The 19550-nt window shown below is 44.8% G+C and overlaps 1 protein-coding gene and 1 long non-coding RNA gene across 3 annotated transcripts in view; one reads left to right on the top strand and one right to left on the bottom strand.

The window, feature by feature from the left end:
• COG5 (component of oligomeric golgi complex 5) overlaps nt 1-19550 on the bottom strand; it is a 304028-nt gene that overhangs the window by 104203 nt on the left and 180275 nt on the right. The window lies entirely within an intron of this gene.
• The window catches only part of LOC141987301 (uncharacterized), a 59269-nt gene that overhangs the window by 4108 nt on the left and 35611 nt on the right, over nt 1-19550 (top strand). For both annotated transcript variants that reach the window (XR_012639490.1, XR_012639491.1), the window contains exon 2: nt 14959-15068. This is a non-coding gene — a long non-coding RNA (uncharacterized LOC141987301). The remainder of the gene's footprint in view (nt 1-14958; nt 15069-19550) is intronic.

Here is a 19550-nt window from a genome sequence, read left to right as displayed (position 1 = left end):
ATCGCTACTAAGCTTTTTGGTAAAAACTGAAACAAAAATGTTATTTACCATTTTTGCCATTTCCACATTTTTTGTTATTGTCCCCCCCGCCCAATTGAGTAACAGTCCTACCCTGTCCTTGGTCTTCCTCTTGCTTCTAATATATTTGTAGAAATGAGGTTAGAAATTAAAGACGCTTTTAACAAATCCCTCTAGACTTGAAATTGGTCAGCACAGTATCATTATACTTGGCACACACTAGTGAATTACAGAGCACTACCACTATGAATAGTGATTCTAGACAAAATCGTAAAAGCTATTTAAAGAGTTCAAACAAGTGCACGGTTAGACAAAGTCAGCCACCTCAATTAGTGACAGTCAAAATTATTTCAGGGAACAAAATTAATTATTTATTAAATTGCTGAAATTCTTAGGGTACCGGGTCAGAGTACAGTGTCCGCTTATTATTTATGTGCAGATAAAACAGTTTGTTAGAATGGAAGTTGAAGCTGAAATTGCATTTCAGTAAAGTTCAGCTAAGTCCCAAAGCCAAGATTACACTCTTTTCACAAAGATTTCACATCTTTATAAAAAATCCTAAGTGTCAGAATGTCTGGAAATGAACAGCTAAGGGGCCCACTTTATGTGCCACTAAAGTATAATCCTTCATCACTCACTTTCACTCCACCCACCCAACCTTAGCTTTGGCCCCCTAAAATTTGAAAAAATGACAAAAGGTCAAATTGTTTACAAGGAGAAGTTTACAAGGAGAAGATAAAAATCCCATCTCCTATTCAAGGATCCTTTTCCAATTGTCAATTTTTTATTTTGATCCTTGCATATGTTTTTCCAAATGTTGGAGGGCAAAGTTAAGTTGTCAGACTCTTGTACAGAAGGGAACATTGGTTTGAGGTGTTAGCTAGACTGCACGGAAGCACACTTTCAATCTCAACGTGTTTTTAACTAGTTGTTTTGTTTCTGAATTTCCCAAGTTTTTGAATGAATATTACAAGTTTAAACATAGTTGGTGTTTAAGATCTACAGTAGGGGAATTCTTCAAGTTTTAGTGGGCCACATTTGAAATTTGCGCTAGCTTTTGGTATATGTAATTTCTTTTTTATTTCCAACTTTAAAAGCATTAAGAAAATAGCAATTAGCCCCATCATCATCTCAACTTCTGGTCAGTATTTCCAATCCTCTGTCCCTTAGCATAACAGGAGCACTGCAATATAAGCTCCCTTCAAAGATTATAGTTGAGAAAATTATATAGCAACAACAAATCACTAGAAAGCAAAGAAATAAGACTTTTCAGCACAACTAAAAAGCTTGCCAGAACACTTACTCCCTCTAACAGTGTCATCAGCATAACAGATGGTGAAGAGCTAATGGAACAGAAAGGCACCAAGAACTGTTGTAAAGAATTATTACATGAAACATCAAGCAATATTCCAGAGTTTACCAAGTGTAAGGCTATAAACATGACAACCATTTAAAAAAAAAGAAAGAATCTTCTACCTTTAAAGACAGAAGCCAGTTAGTGCTCAAGAATTACAAAAGTATCTTAACAATATAACAACTGAACTCAGAGAGTATGAATGCACAGGAGAGACCAGTTTGTTAAATATTAACATGAAATAGGGAAATAATGGAATCTGACACAAATCAAACTTGCTCAAGTGCTGCTCTCACCTCCCACACAACTTTACCAATTTTTAAAGCCCGTTAGAAAAAAATTCCAATTTAGCATTTAATTTTGAGATTAAGTTTCTCCTTTAAAGACGTAGCTCTCATTTTCTGATGGGAGACAGAAGCAGCAGTCTTAAGGTGCCACCATTGCCCTTCTGTTGGCCCCTCCCTGCAGTTGTAGATTGAGATCCCATTACTGAAACACAGAAATAGGAGAACAGAGGATAGGGCTGGGAACCTGGTGCTGTCTGGCGCTGGCTCCTGCTTGCTTTCTGCCCATGTGTCATCATTTAGGTGCTCACTGTAATCCCACAGTCAGTCAATTAGTGAAGGCTGGGCCATTTGAAGGCGAGAAAAGTCTTAAAATTAATGGCTAAAGAGGAATTAAAAACAAAAGGTTGGGGCTTAGCTACTTAACACTATAAAGGGACACGGTCAACTTGATTTTTTCTAATTCATAAAAATTTCCAGTTTCTGACAGGACACCCTTTAAATAGTATGTCCTGAATATTTTTTTAAGTTTCTATTAAAATGATCAGGGTTTTTCTGTTCCCTTGTAGATGTTTATAAATATCTTTTCAGCAAGGGAGAAAGTGACTAACTGGCTAGACCGGTTATTGTATGCAAAGGAACTGATTTCTGGAAGGGGAGGTTACTTACCTGTAACTGAAAGTTCTTCAGGATGTGTGGTCCCTATCTGTATTCCACTGAGGGTTATGCGCATGCGCTATGTGCCCGGAGCTGCAGCTTTTCAAAGTAGTAGTGTCCGTCGGCCCACACATGTGCCCTTGCATTCCCTTGTGGTTTCACCTGAGGGTGGGGTAGACCAACCACATCTTCAGTTTCTTCTCCACCACACATCTACCAGATCCGCAGCAGAGGAGAAGGAGGGTGGGACTGGAATATAGATAGGGACCACACATCTCAAAGAACCTCCAGTTACAGGTATGTAACCTCCCCTTCTTCTTCGAGTGATGGTCCCTATTGTATTCCATTGAGGGTGATTAACAAGTAGTACCTAAGTAAGAGGAGTTTGGAGAACCGCTGCGCCGAACAAGGCATCTGTTGTAGAATCATGCACTGGAGCATAAGAAGAAGAAAAGGTGTGTTTACCATCATGGCTCCCAGTTCACCAACCTTCCTTGCAGAGCTGATAGCCATCAGGAAAGCAACCTTCATGGAAACAAGAGAAAGGGAACAGGATGTCATGGGTTCAAATGGAGAGTTCATTACTGATGTAAGGACTAGGGTCAGATCCCATTGAGAAGCGATAGGCTGAATGGGTGGGTATTGACATACAAGGCCCTTCCAGAATCAAGCAGTCAAAGGGTGGATAAAAAACGAATGTTCCTCCACCTGAGGATGGAAAGTGCTAACAGCTGCTGTATGCACCCTGATGGAGTTGAGAGCAAGTCCCAAGGCCTTCAGACAGAGGAAATAGTTCAAGTGCATCGGGATGTCAACAGCCTCGGGGGCAAGACTGTTCTGTTTGACGCAGGAGGTGAAATACGCCCATTTAACTTGGTAGGATCATCTCATGGAGTCCTTCCTGTTACTGGAGAGGACATCTCATACTACCAATGAACATTCTCGTGCTAGTGGAGGTGCCCATCCAAAAACCAGGCTGTTGGATGAAGCAGCAAACAGGCAAACAGAAGGAGTTTGCTTGGGAACTGTCAGAGAGAAGCTACGGTGAGTGCTGCATTAAGGGGGCTGTGTTGTCAGCTGGTGGGGTGAATATCTGAGTGTCTGTCTCCTGTGACCATTTGTCAGACTGGAGCTAGTTGCAGGGGCTGTTTGACTGTGTGTTTGTTTGAAAAGTGTGAATTAGAAGTGCAAGCTGGTCTCCATATTGGAAGAGAAGGTTAAAGGACTAGAGACCTAAGTATCAACCATGTGTTGCATCAGAGAAAATGAAGATTTTCTGGATAGAAGTCAGCATTTGGTACTGCAGGCACAGCATGCTGAAGAATCTGAGAGGGCAGTGCAGAACGGGGAAGAAAATTGGCAGCATGTGACCTCCAGAAAATGAAAGAGGAGAATGGTTTGGAAGAGCCACCTGAAGGAAGGGATCAGAAGGAGACCCCATCAACCAGAAGGCATGGAATGCATTGTCCTAGGATGGGGGTTCCACGACCACCACTCCCAAGAGGAGGAGAAAGGTGGTGATGGTCAGGGACTCCCTCCTAAGGGGGACGGAGTCATCCATCTGCCGTTCAGACTGGGAAACTCGGAAGTGTGCTGCTTGCCTGGAGCTAGAATTCAGGATGTGACGGAGTGTCTGCCGAGACTAATCAAGCCCTCGGACCACTACCCCTTCCTACTTCTCCATGTGGGCACCAATGATACTGCCAAGAATGACCTTGAGTGGGTCACTGCAGGCTACGTGGCTCTGGGAAGAAGGATAAAGGAGTTTGAGGCGCAAGTCATGTTCTTGTCCATCCTCTCTGTTGAAGAAAAAGGCCCAGGTAGGGACCATCGAATTGTGGAGGTAAATGCATGGTTACACAGGTGATGTCAGAGAGAGGGCTTTGGACTTTTTGACCATGGGATGTTGTTCCAGGAAGAAGGATGGCTAGGAAGAGATGGAATCCACCTAAGAAGAGAGGGAAGAGCATCTTCACAGGCAGGCTTGCTAACCTAGTGACGAGGGCTTTAAACTAGGTTCGCCAGGGGATGGTGACCTAAGCCCGGAGGTAAGTGGAGAAGTGGGACACCTGGAGGAAACACAAGGAGGAGGGTGCAACAGGGAGGCCTCCTGATTCATACTGAGAAAGTAGGGCAATCGGCTAGTCATCTTAGGTGCCTGTACAAGAACGCAAGAAGCCTGGGAAACAAGCAGGAAGAATTGGAAGTCCTGGCACAGTCAAGGAACTACGATGTGATTGAAATAACTGAGAGTTGGTGGGGTAACTCACATGACTGGAGCACGGTCATGGATGGGTATAAACTGTTCAGGAAGGACAGATGGGGGAGGAAAAGGTGGAGGAGCTGCACTGTATTTAAGGGAGCAGTATGATTGCTTAGAGCTCAGTATGAAACTGGAGAAAACCCTGTTGAGAGTCTTTGGGTTAAGTTTAGAGGTGAGAGCAACAAGGGTGATGTCATGGTGGGCGTCTGCAATAGACCACTAGGCCAGGAGGATGAAGTAGACGAGGCTTTCTTCTGACAATTAACAGAAGTATCCAGATCACAGGCCCTGGTTCACATGTGGGACTTGAATCACCCTGACATCTGCTCGGAGAGCAATACAGCAGTGCACAGACAATCCAGAAAGTTTTTGGAGAGTGTTGTGGACAACTTCCTGGTGCAAGTGCTGGAGGAACCAACTAGGGACCGTGCTCCCCTTGACCTGCTGTTCACAAACAGAGAAGAATTGGTAGGGGAAGTAGAAGTGGGTGGCAACCTGGGCAGCAGTGACCATGAGATGGCCCAGTTCAGGATCCTGACAAAAGGAAGAAAGGAGAGCAGCAAAATATGGACCCTGGACTTCAGAAAAGCAGATTTTGACTCCCTCAGGGAACTGATGGGTAGGATCCCCTGGGAGGCTCATATGAGGGGGAAAGGAGTCCAGGAGAGCTGGCTGTATTTTAAAAAAGCCTTATTGAGGGCGCAGGAAAGCCATCACAATGTGCAGAAAGAATAGAATCATAGAATATCAGGGTTGAAAGGGACCTCAAGAGGTCATCTAGTCCAACCCCCTGCTCAAAGCAGGACTGATCCCCAATTAAATCATCCCAGGCAGGGCTTTGTCAAGCCTGACCTTAAAAACTTCTAAGGAAGGAGATTCCACCACCTCCCTAGGTAAAGCATTCCAGTGTTTCACCACCCTCCCAATCAAAATGTTTTTCCTAATATCCAACCTAAATCTCCCCCACTGCAACTTGAGACCATTACTCCTTGTTCTATCATCTGCTACCACTGAGAACAGTCTAGAGCCATCCTCTTTGGAACCCCCTTTCAGGTAGTTGAAAGCAGCTATCAAATCCCCCCTCATTCTTCTCTTCCATAGACTAAACATCCCCAGTTCCCTTAGCCTCTCCTCATAACTCATGTGTTCCAGTTCCCTAATAATTTTTGTTGCCCTCCGCTGGACTCTTTCCAATTTGTCCACATCCTTCTTGTAATGTGGGGCCCAAAACTGGACACAGTACTCCAGATGAGGCCTCACCAGTGTCGAATAGAGAGGAACGATCACGTCCCTCGATCTGCTGGCAATGCCCCTACTTATACACCCCAAAATGCCATTGGCCTTCTTGGCAACAACGGCACACTGTTGACTCATATCCAGCTTCTCGTCCACTGTAACCCCTAGGTCCTTTTCTGCAGAACTGCTGCCGAGCCATTTGGTCCCTAGTCTGTAGCGGTGCATTGGATTCTTCCATCCCAAGTGCAGGACTCTGCACTTGTCCTTGTTGAACCTCATCAGATTTCTTTTGGCCCAATCCTCCAATTTGTCTAGGTCACTCTGTATCCTATCCCTACCCTCCAGCGTATCTACCTCTCCTCCCAGTTTAGTGTCATCTGCAAACTTGCTGAGGGTGCAATCCACACCATCCTCCAGATCATTAATGAAGATATTGAAGAAAACCGGCCCCAGGACTGACCCTTGGGGCACTCCACTTGATACCGGCTGCCAACTAGACATGGAGCCATTGATCACTACCCATTGAGCCCGACAATCTAGCCAGCTTTCTATCCACCTTATAGTCATTCATCCAGCCCATACTTCTTTAACTTGCTGGCAAGAATACTGTGGGAGACAGTGTCAAAAGCTTTGCTAAAGTCAAGGAACAACACGTCCACTGCTTTCCCTTCATCCACAGAACCAGTTATCTCATCATAGAAGGCAATTAGAATAGCAAATATGGCAGGCAATCAGCTTGACTTAACAGAGAAATCTTCGGTGAGTTTAAACACAAAAAGGAAGCTTACAAGAAGTGGAAACTTGGACAGATTACAAGGGAGAAGTATAAACATATTTCTACAGCATGTAAGGGTGTAATCAGGAAGGCCAAAGCACAATTAGAGTTGCAGCTAACAAGGAATGTGAAGGGTAACAAGAAGGGTTCCTACAGGTACATTAGCAACCAGAAGGTGGTCAGGGAAAGTGTGGGACCCTTACTGAATAGGGGAGGCAACCTAGTGACAGATTATGTGGAAAAAGCTGAAGTATTCAATGCTTTTTTTGCCTCAGTCTTCACAGACAAGGTCAGTTCCCGGCTGCTGCACTGGGCAGCACAGTATGGGGAGGAGGTGAGCAGCCCTCAGTGGTGAAAGAACAGGCTAAGGACTATTTAGAAAAGCTGGACATGTACAAGTCCATGGGGCCAGATCTAATGCATCCAAGGGTGCTGAAGAAATTGGTTGATGTAACTGCAGAGTCATTGGCCATTATCTTTGAAAACTCATGGCGATCAAGGGAGGTCCTGGACGACTGGAAAAAGGCAAATATAGTGTTCATCTTTTAAAAAGGGAAGAAGGAAAATCCGGGGAACTACAAACCAGTCAGCCTCACCTCAGTCCCTGGAAGAATCATGGAGCAGGTCCTCAAGGAATCCATTTTGAAGCACTTGGAGGAGAGGAAGGTGATCAGGAATAGTCAACATGGATTCACCAAGAGCAAGTCAAGCCTGACCAACCTGATTGCCTACTATGATGAGATAACTGGCTCTGTGGATGTGAGGAAAGCGGTGGACCTGATATATCTTGACTTTAGCAAAGCTTTTGATACGGTCTCCACAGTATTCTTGCCAGCAAGTTAAAAAAGTATGGGCTGGATGAATGGACTATAAGGTGGATAGAAAGCTGGCTAGATCGCCGGGCTCAACAGGTAGTGATCAACAGCTCAATGTCTGGTTGGCAGCCGGTATCAAATGGAGTGCCCCAGGGGTCTGTCCTGGGGCGGGTTTTATTCAACATCTTCATTAATGATCTGGATGATGGCATGGATTGCACCCTCAGCAAGTTCACAGATGACACTAAGATGGGGGGAGAGATAGATACGCTCGAGGGTAGGGATAGGGTCCAGAGTGACCTAGACAAATTGAAGGATTGGGCTAAAAGAAATCTGATGAGGTTCAACAAGGACAAGTGCAGAGTCCTGCACTTAGGACGGAAGAACCCCATGCACTGCTTCAGGCTGGGAACTGACTGGCTAAGCAGCAGTTCTGCCGAAAAGGACCTGGGGATTACAGTGGATGAGAAGCTGGATATGAGTCAGCAGTGTACCCTTGTTGCCAAGAAGGTTAACGGCACATTGGGCTGCATTAGTAGGAGCACTGCCAGCAGATGGAGAGAAGTGATTATTCCCCTCTATTCGGCACTGGGGAGGCCACATCTGGAGTATTGTGTCCAGTTTTGGGCCCCCCACTACAGAAAGGATGTGGACAAATTGGAGAGAGTCCAGGGAAGGGCAATGAAAATGATTAGGAGAATCAGAAGAATCGCCATGAGTTTTCGAAGAATCAGAAGAAGCCAGAACTGGTGAGGCCAGAATGGAGCAATCAGGATGACCATTGCCCTCTTCCATCAGAGTTTGTGAAGGACGCGTGGCAAAAGTGGCGCAGGACGGAAGGCATAGTTGATCCGGAGGATGGAAGGCATAGATGATCCGGACAATCAAGAACCAAGGCATCACTCTGTGAATGGGCACTGAGTCCTTCCCTTGAGCAGTACTGAATGCACTTGGTGTTTGTGTGAGATGCAAAGAGGTTCCTGACCAGAGTTCCCCATTGACCAAAAATGTCTGCAATTACCATGTCATGCAGTTCCCATTCACGATCAGTTGCAAAGTTCCTTCTGAGAGCACCAACAATCTCGTTCTTGGTCCCTGGTAAGTAGACCGCCAACAAGAGGATACAATGTGCAAAGCACCATTTCCAGAGGCACACTGCTTCCACGCACAGTGCTGGGGATCTTGTGCCTCCTTGTTTATTTATGTGGTAAACCGTAGCGGTGTTGTCCGACATGATGAGAACATGACGAGAATGGATGAATGTTAAAAACTTTTGTCAAGACTTGTGGAGTAATAGTAAATCTGAACAGGAGGACACTGTATTGGAATAGTCACAGACCCACCATGAACCTCAGGAACTGTCTGTGGATCGACTGGATGTAGACGTGGAAGCAAGCATCCTGCATATCGAGAGCTGTAAATCACATGCCTTTTTATAGCAAGGGAGACCTGTGAAACTTCGGTTTGCGAATGGAACAGTTGAGGTGTCAGAGATCCAAGATTGGTCTCCATTCCCCTTTCGTCTTGGGCAGCAGGAAATATTTGGAATAGAACCCTGTGCCCTGAAAGGCTGCAGGGACTGGTTCCACTGCTCCTCTCTGAGGAGGGGGTTCACCTCTAGGGTAAGAATACGGTCATGAGAGCAATCCCTGAAACGGGCTCGGAGTGGGTGGCGTAGAGGAGGTAGCATCATAAACTTGATTGTATAGCGGTGTCGAATGACATCCAGGACCCACTTGTCTGTATGTTATTGTGCTCCATGCTGGGAGAAAGAGTTTGAGACGGCCCTCTCCCCGATCTGTGGACCTTCGGACACTTCTATGGAGGTTCATATGCTTGCTGGTGGTGGGAACTGGTGAGTTCTTTAGCACTGTGTAGGCAGCAGGCGGTAACATTTTCGTTTCAGCAATGGCATATATATGCCTAGGGATCGCAGGGTGGCTCTACTCTTTCAGTGAGTGTAAGAAAACATCTGTCTTCTGTTTGAAAAGATGTGATTCATCAAAAGGGAGGTCCTCAATTGTGCATTGTACCTCTCTAGTGAAGCCTGAGGAATGTACACAGGATTCCTCCTCATGATGATTCCAGTCACCATTGTACACAAGGACATGTCCACAGAATTAACCACAGCCTGAAGTGTGGTCCTGGAGATCAACTTCCCCTCCGCAAAACAGCTTGGAAAGCAGTCATGATCCTGCTGAGGTGGTTTATCTTCAAAATCTGCCATCTGCCCATAGTTCAAAATGTCATATTTGGCCATCAGCGGTAGGTAGGTTGAGATACGGAACTGGTGGCTGACCAAGGAAAAGACCTTTCTACCCATCAGGTCTAACCTCTTGCCCGCCTTGTCTGAGGAGATGGAGCATGGATGCTGTTGCCTGGCCTGTTCCGTAGCAGCCTGGATCAGGCGGAGGATGGGAGAACGGAAATTCAGACCCCTTGGGCAGCAGACATACTACCTCTTTTCTTCCCCTTTTGGGGTTGGGGTGCACATGGCCGGGGTATGCCACACGGTGTGTGCCAGTTGGAAAATAGTGTTGTTGATAGGTAGGGCCACTCTGGCCAGTAATGATGATTGCAAGATGTCTAGTAGTTGGTGCTAACTATCCTACACCTCCTCCAACGGGCTCTGAAGAGCATTAGATATTCTTCTGAGTAGCTCCTGAAATTAACGGTAGTTGTCTTGGGGAGAGGAGGGTGTCAACGACACAGCCACATCCAGGAATGACAAGGGTAACCTCTCTAGATCCATCAGTACTGTCAGACCCAGTTTGACGAGCACATCATCCAACCCCAGTTCTGAACGAGTACTCGTCGAAGGACAGGGTTGAGCAAGACAGTTCTGAAGGCGAATATTGGGGCCACATGCTCCAATGTGGCCAATCTGGTTGATCCTGCTTTTGCTGCAGTGGTGCTCATGGAGCCGGGTACCAATGGCGACTGGGCTGAGGCAAGGAAGGGTACTGCCATGATGCTGTTGGAACTCTCTGGTAAACATTCCTTCCAAATGGAAGCAGCAGACCATGCATAGTATCCGAATCCTTGGACTCGGAGCAATGAGTGGGCCATTAAAATTAATGGGAAAACACTGAAACAATCGGAAACTGAAAAGAAAACCCCAGTCTTGGAAAACTAAGACAGGAGGGAGTTTTTCCCACTTTGAATATCTATAGTGACTGAAGAAGAAAAAAAAACCTGAAAAATATTTTAAAAGGGAAGGGGCTTGAAGTTAAATCATCCAGAAACGGAGGGACAATCACTTGGCGGGTGCTGTCCATGAAATGCTGGGGAAACTGTTAAGAGGCAATAGGTAACTTGTATTAGAAAAGGGACTTTATCTAATTTGAAAGTGTAAAACCTAAGGTTGTGTTTTTATTTTCTCTGTAACTTGTATGTGTTTGCTCTCTCTTACTATTTCATTTTTGAATCTATGTTTTTTCAATCAAATAAACCTTTTGTTTATTTTTACCCAAGCAAGTCTCTGTTGTGCAATCTGCATGGAGTATGGGTGTCAAAGTGAGCTGATAACTGGGGTGCTGGTCTCACACCTTTGGGGGTGACAAACCAGAAGGGAAAAGTCAGAGTGTCTGTACTTAAGAACTTGGAGTAGAAAGATTTGGGGAGACTCAGGATTAGAAGGGCTCATGGGATCACCCTGCCAGGAATAACTAAATTGGTGGAAGCCTGAGTGAAACATTTATGCTTGTGGGCTGGCTGCTGGTGTCAGGGCTCTGGGCCACAGCAGCACAGCAATAAGGCACCCAAGGTTACAAGGCAGGCGGTGATGGAAACTCTTACTAATCTGGGTGCTATGCCACTGATGTTTTGGGGATCACCCAATATCCACAATGAAGAGAGAGTCTTACGTAGCCTAAGAAAGAGGGAACATTATCCTTAGTCTTGTCTGCGGCTAACTAACAGCTGCAAGGTGGTGATGTGAGGTCTGTCCCTTTCTAATGCAATTCCCTAAAGTGGCATACAGCATTATACAAGGTAACTCAAAGCATTAAAGCCCTGTTTTCTCACAAGAACACCTCTGTCTAAACATGTGAGTAGCCCTACAGTGTGTCATTGTACAACATATCAAGATGAAGCACTTATTATTCAGGAGGGGAGTAAGGAGGAATAAAAGATAGGAAATCAGATTTTCAACCTGAGAAAAAACCAAGAGGAATTACATTAGCTTCTCTGCATAAGATACATGCTTTGTCAGATTTTTGACTCTGCCATATGCAGATGTGGCCTAACAATGCCTGATATGTATTTCTCAGTTCACCTAATCACATTATTTCAGAACCTGTTAACAATCAACAGTCAACAGTACAAAACACAAATGGAATTAAGAGCCTGAAAAGGGCATTTAACAGCAACATATTATGTTATCAGGAGGGAGTCAGCCTCACTATAGTCTTATTTTTGAAGAGAGGCAGAGATACAAGAGTGCCAATTAAAATGATTGAGATAGATTACACAGAGATACAGATGAGGACAAAGGGTCAAATTCTGCTCACCTGTGCTACACCAGAGAATTAAGTGCAACTGAGAGAAGAATTTGACACCCATTGTTCATCTACTCATAGTTTGAGCAGATTTAACTAAATCTGCTTAGAAACTGACTTAATTAAATCGATGCAATCCATTTGTGTGGATACTCGTTTTAGATGACTGCCCTATTTCAATTTAGCTCAGCAGTTCTCAAAATGTGGGTTCGGACCCCAAAGTGGGTCACAACCCCCTTTGAATGGGGTTGCCGGGGCTGGCTTAGACTTGCTGGGGCTCGGGGAGGAAGCCAAAGCCTCAGGGCTTCAGCCCTGGGCAGCAGGACTCAGGTTGCAGGCTCCCTGCCTGGGGGTGAAGCCCTTGAACTCCAGCTTTGACCCCCTTGCCTGGAGCGGTGAGGCTCAGGCTTTGGCCCCCCCAACCCAAGGCAGTGGGGCTTGCACAGGCTCACGCTTCATCCCCCCTCCTGTGGTCATGAATTTTTTTTTGTTGTCAGAAGGGGGTTGCGGTGCAGTGAAGTTTGAAAACTCCTGATTTAGCTTAAACTGGCTCTTTATTGAGGTTATTCCATTTTACCCCCCAGGAGACACAGCCTATGGTGAGAGAAGGAGTTTTTCTGCAGCTGCAGGAACACCACTCTCCTGCATTTTAGCTATTGCTGACAGAAACACTCTTCTGCCAACATAGCTGCATCTACACTGGGGGTGTTGGTATAGCTGTGTCAGTAGGGAGTGTGGTTTTAAATGTAGACCAAACCTTACTAAACTGATTTAGTTAAAGTAATGCAACTTTTTTTTTTATTTTGGACAAGTCCTCAGTGTCCATTCCAATCTTGGCACAATTAAATCTAATCTCACCATAATCTTATCTGACTGTCTTCCTTCACTATTTTCCTTTCTTGATTTGCAATAAGTTCAAGCTCCTTTTCCTTACTTCACAACTCCATCCTGCCAACCCATTTTCACCCCTCTGTAACCTTTTCTAATTGCACCTCTTCTATCTATCCATCTCCCTCTCTCTCAGCTTCACAGCTATTTTCAGTCCCTGCATTTAGAAGAATCTGCAGTTCCCACATTGCCATGCATCCTCTTTGTCCTTTTTTCAAATCTGACTTTACAGCACATTTTGTTATAAAGCCTCCCTCAATTAAACTCTTGACCAGTAGTACCCCAATCCTTGCTGTATATGCCTGGTGACTTAATCATCATATTTGTCTAAATTATCCTTAAGCTTTACAGGCAGGTACCTTGTTCTTTTACATGTTAGCACATATTTCTGGACTTCACTCAGTTTTGAAGCATGCTCTGTGCTGCCCAATGCAGAGAGGAAGACATGTCCCTTGTCTTAAGGATTTTATAGCTTAAACAGATGGACAACACAGAACACAGCAGCAGACTAAAGCAGCAGCCTCTAATTTAAAACCTCCTCTTTCTGTGAAAAACTAAGATCAGTGTTACTAAACATTCCTATGTTTTCATGACTGATGTTCTGTGAAGAATATATCTAGCGTGACCAGAACTGACATTTGATAATTGCTAAGGAGCCAAACTAACTCACATCTCAAAATGCCTTTCTTCAGTGTTCCGGGTAATGTCTTACATTTCACTAAGCATCTATTACACATTAACAAGAGATTGTAAGAATATGCTGCTGAAGATTCAATTGGTATTTTGCTTCACACTGGGTCTGATTGTGCAAAATCTAACTCGTAAGCAGTGTGTGTGAAGTAATGTCTACAGAGGGACTCTTGTGAGTGTTTTGCGGGCTTGGGCCTTTTATTTTTAACTTTCAGATTCAAAAGAGTTCAGTTTTAATTCTCTCTATAGCAATATCTAGCTTTAAGCCAATCTTAAAACCAATCTTTCTAAAGGAAACTCTAGTTTTAATATATTTTGGGCAATGTGCCAGATCAATGAAGCTTAACCCTTCAGAAAGGAAAGCCTGGGGCAAGGAATTAATACATTTAAATTATCATTCAAAGGGTTCCTAGATAAAACCATCACTAAACAGATTACAAAGATTCTGGTAATTGACTGAAGTGATTACTCATACAAAAGTAAAGTAATATACAAATTATGACCTTTCATTTATCACCTACTACTTTACCACAGAAAAGTTATATAAAAATCCTGTAGAGATTATACCATATTTTCAAGAAGATCCATTTATAGAAACTACTTATAAACCACTTTCTTGCACGATCATAAAAATAGGAACAGAAATGATGGGATTTCCTGGGCCTCAGTATAATAAATCCTTACAAATAAACACCGGAAAAATGCAGGGCTATTTGTTGTATAGCATGGTAAAGTACAGTAAAGTACTTGCAAATACCCCATTATCCTGTCTGAGATTTTTGGGCCTAATTCTGCATTTATGAGTCACAAACACCTACAGGAAATATATTTTAAAAAGATCAGTCACATAAACATGTCTGTCAATCCATTTTCATTAACCATATACACAAGCTGGTAGCTGTGAAGAGTTTCACTTGTACAAAAACCACAGTACTGCAGATGGACACATTAGCCTGCCTATTGTACCACTATGTAGGACATATGCATTATGGGAGGCGAGAGGGTGGGGAGGATAAACCATTCTACAGCACAGCTGAAAGCAGACATGAAAGACTGCATGATTCTATAATCTGGTGTTAATTCAACATGCACATTTCAATAAATGCAAACTGTCCCACCAGAAACTGTATGATCAGGATCCTTTCTACAATACAGTGAGCCTATCAACATTTCTATTATTTTCAGGGATTAATAACTCAGCAGTATAAAACTGAGTTTGAGCTGAAATGTGAAAAGTCTCAGCTCCAGAACAGTTTAATTTAAAAAGAAAGTATCTATTCTGCCATTGATTAACTTAAACAGTGAAAAGAATGAATTTACTCATTTGAAATTATTTCTGCACCCTGACAAGTCCTTTTACAATTTTTAGACATGTTGATTTCCTCAGTTAGGAAAGGTTTAAAAATTAATCTAATTTCTCTACTGATATTTTTGTTTCCCAATTAACACATATTAATTGTTTCCCTGCATTTCTAACAGAAACCCGCTGGGCTGTTTCATATCATTAAGACATTAATAAGTCACCAGGACTTGGTAGTATTCACCCAAGAAGTCTGAAGGAACTCTAATATGCAGAACTACTATCTATGGTACGTAACCTATCATTTAAATCAGCTTCTGTACCACGTGACTGGAGGCTAGCTAATGTGACACCAATTTTTTTAAAACGTTCCAGAGGCGATCCTCACAATTACAGACCTAACTTCTGTACCAGGCAAACTGGTTGAAACTATAGTAAAGAACAGAATGATCAGACATTTAGACTACCACAATTTGGTAGGGGAGCCATCGCCACAGTTTTTGTAAAGGGAAAACATGCCTCACTAATCTATTAAAATTCTTCGGGGGGGGGGGGGGGGTCAAACAAACATGTGGACAAGGGGGATCCAGTGGACTTTCACAAAGCCTTTGACAATGTCCCTCACCAGAGGCTTTTAAGCAAAGCAAACAGTCATGGGATAAGAGGGAAGGTCCTCTAATGGATCAGTAACTCGTTAAAAGATAGGAAACAAAGGGTAGGAATAAATGGTCAGTTTTCAGAATGCAGAGAGATAAATAGTGGTGTCCCCCAGGGGTCTGTACTGGGACCAGTCCTATTCAACATATTCATAAATGATCTGGAAAAAGGGATAAACAGTGAAGTGGCAATATTAGCAGATGATACAAAATTACTCAAAATAGTTCAGTCCAAAACAGATTATGAAGAGTTACAAAGGGATCTCACAAAACTGGGTGACTGGGCAACAAAATGGCAGATAAAATTCAATGTTGATAAGTGCAAACTAATGCACACTGGAAAACACAATCTCAACTATACATACATAATGGTGGATCTAAATTATCTGGTACCACTCAAGAAAGAGATCTTAGAATCACTGTGGATAGTATTCTGAAAACATACACTCAATATGCAACACCAGTCGAAAAAGCTAACAGAATGTAAGGAACCATTACAGAAAGGACAGATAATAAGACAGAAAATATCATAATGCTACTATATAAATCCATGGTACGCCCACACCTTGAATACTGCATGCAAAAAAGGAAAAGATACAGAGAAGGGCAATGAAAATGATTAAGGGTATAGAACAGCTTCTGTATGAGGAGAGATTAAAAAGACTGAGACTTTTTAGACTGGAAAAGAGACAACCAACAGGGGATTGATAGAGGTCTATAAAATCATGACTGGTGTGGAAAAAGCAAATAAGGAAGTATTATTTACTCTTTCACATAACACAAGAACTAGGGGTCACCAATGAAATTCATAGGCAGCAGGCTTAAAACAAACAGAAGGAAATACTTCTTCACACAACACACAGTCAACTTGTGGAACTTGTTGCCAGGGGATGTTGTGAAGGCTTCAAAAAAGGGGTTCAAAAAAGAATTAGATAAGTTCATGGAGGATAGGTCCATCAATGGCTATTAGTCAAGAAGGTCAGGGATGCAACCCCATGCTCAGTGTGTCTCTAGCCTCTGCTTGCCAGAAACCGGGAGTGGACAATAGGGAATGGATCACTTGATTGCCTGTTCTGTTTATTCTCTTGCAAGTACCTGGCATTGGCCATTGTCAGAAGACAGGATACTGGGCTCGATGGAACATTGTTCTGACCCAGTATGGCCATCCTTATGTTCCTGTCTATGAGCTTGTCTACACTTGAAACACTACAGTGGTACACCTGCAGCTGCACTGCTGTAGCGCTTCTGTGTGATACTACCTACACCAATGGGAGGGGTTCTCCTATTGGCATAGACAATCCACACCTCCCTGAGAGGTGGTAGCTAGATCAAAAGAAGAATTCTACACTGAGGGTTAGATCAGCATGACTATGTTGCTCAGGACTGGATTTTTCACACCCAGGAGCGACATAGCTGGGCTGACCTAAATTTTTAGTGTAGTCCAGGCCTACTCTGGGAAAGTAAATGCCCAGGCACCTCAAAAAAGTAGAATTTGAACTCAATGTGTGTTTTCAGTATATCCACAGATATCATTCATCACTTGTGTTTATTTGAATTGTTAATCACTGAAATAAATCCAAACACATTTATTTCATGCATTTATCTATCTATCCATGCTTACTCTTGGGGGAATTCTGCACCACTGCACAATGCAGAATTTTGCAGAATTCCCTGTTCCCCCGCAGAATTGGGACTGCAGAGTTGCTGGCTGCCACTAGGGGCCGCTGGACTCTGCAGAGCCCATCCCACAGTGAGAGGAGTGCCCAGCCTGGCTGGAGTGGAGGCTGCATGCTCTGCTTGATCCTCATTCTCCCGGGGGTGGGAGAGGGCCCAGGAAACTAGGGTTGCCAGGCATCTGGTTTTCAACCGGAACACCCAGTGAAACTGGGATCCTTGAGGCTCAGGTTGGCAGCGTAGCAGGGCTAAGGGACCCCGCACCCCGAAATTCCTCCCGCACCCCAAGTCCCTATCTCAGCCCAGAGTCCCCTCTCGCACGCAAACTCCCTACAGGAGCCCGCACCTCTCAACCCCCACAACACTCCAACCCCCTGCTTCAGTCCTGAGCCCCCTCCTACACCCCAAGCCCATCATCCCCAGCCCCACCCCAGAGCCCGCACCCCCTGCTGGAGCCCTCACTGCCCCCCCACACACCAACCCCCAGCACCATCCCTAAGCCCCCTCTTGCACCCGAAATCCCTCATCCCCAGTGTGACAGGTTGGATCACAGAAACCCTCTTGGGAACTGCCAACCGATGTGCTGAGACTACTTCTAACCCGTTTTCCCTGCCAGCTTCAGACTCCAGAAACTTGCCTTATTTGAGCCAGACACGCTTGCCGGCTGCAAACACAGACCCAGGTATGAACCATGTCCCACAAACTTCAGGCTTAACTGAAAGAAGTGTTCCTGTCTCTAACACTCAGATGCCCAACTCCCAATGGGATCCAAACTCCAAATAAATCCGTTTTACCCTGTATAAAGCTTATACAGGGTAAACTCATAAATTGTTCACCCTCTATAACACTGATAGAGAGATATACACAGCTGTTTTCCCCCTGCCTCCCCAGATATTAATACATACACTGGGTTAATTAATAAGTGAAAAGTGATTTTATTAAATACAAAAAGTAGGATTTAAGTGGTTCCAAGTAGTAACCAACAGAACAAAGTGAATTACCAAGCAAAATAAAATAAAACACGCAAGTCTATCTGTATTCAGTAAGAAAACTGAATACAGATACAACCTCACCCTCAGATGTTTCAATAAGCTTCTATCATAGACTGGACGCCTTCCTAGTCTGGGCACAATCCTTTCCCCTGATACAGCCCTTGTTCCAGCTCAGGTGGTAGCTAGGGGATTTCTCATGATTGCAGCCCCCTTTGTTCTGTTCCACCCCCTTATATGGCTTTGGCACAAGGCGGGAATCTTCTGTCTCTCTGGGTCCCCACCACCCCTTCTAAATGGAAAAGCACCAGGTTTAAGATGGATTTCAGTATCAGGTGACATGGTCACATATCCTGTGAGACCCCAAGCCTTCATTCCTTCCAGCCTGACCCGCAGGAAGGCCTGCCTACAAACAGAGCCATCCACAGTCAATTGTCCTGGTTGATGGGAGCCATCAAGATTCCAAACCACCATTAGTGGCCCACACTTTGCATAACTACAATAGGCCCTCAGAGTTACATTTCATATTTCTGGTTTCAGACACAAGAATGATACATACATACAAATAGGATGACCACACTCAGTAGATTATAAACCTTGTAATGATACCTTACAAGAAACCTTTTGCATGAAGCATATTCCAGTTACATTATATTCATACCCATTAGCATATTTTCATAAAATCATATAGAGTGCAACATCACACCCGGCCCCACCCACAAGTCCACACCCGCAGCCAGAGCCTGCACCCCATCCCACACCCCAAACCCCTTGGCTCCAGCCCGGAGCCCCCTCCTGAACCCCAAATCCCTCATCTCCTGCCCCACCCCAGAGCCTGCATCCCCAGCCGGAGTCCTCACGCCCCCCGCATCCCAACCCCCTGCCCCAGCCCAGAGCCCTCTCCTGCACCCTGAACCCCTCATTTCTGGCCCCACCCGGAGCCCACACCCCCATCCCAGAGCCCATACCTCCCCCACACCCAAACCCCTGCCCCAGCCTGGAGCCCTCTCCCACACCCCAAACCCCTAATTGCCAGCCGCACCCCCAGCCAGAGCCCTCACCCCTGTCTTGCACCCCAACCTCCTGCCCCAGCCAGTGAGCGAGGGCGGGGGAGAGCGAGTGACGGAAGAGGAAGGATAGAGTGAGCTGGGGCGGAGCCTCGGGGAAGGGGCAGGGCCCCAGGGAAAGGGCAGCACAGGGGTGTTCGATTTTGTGCCATTAAAAAGTTGGCAACCTTACGGGAGACCCAACTCTGAAAAAGGGTAAGAAGGGCAGGGCTGCACCATACCCACATCCCTTCGCAGGACAGTAAAGACACTGGAGGGAGTAAAGGCCCTGGGGGTGCTGCTGTCTGGGCTAGGGTTGTGGCCTGTGGCTGGGCTCTAGAGGAAAGGGGGTGCTGTTGTCTGGGCCGTGGTGCCCCGTGGCTGGGCTCTGGGGGGGAAAAGGGTG

This window comes from Natator depressus, chromosome 1, assembly GCF_965152275.1.
Source record: "Natator depressus isolate rNatDep1 chromosome 1, rNatDep2.hap1, whole genome shotgun sequence".
Classification (NCBI taxonomy): Eukaryota; Metazoa; Chordata; order Testudines; family Cheloniidae; genus Natator; species Natator depressus.
The sequence above is the reverse complement of the archived record's forward strand: the minus strand, read 5'-3'. Positions and strand labels throughout refer to the sequence as shown.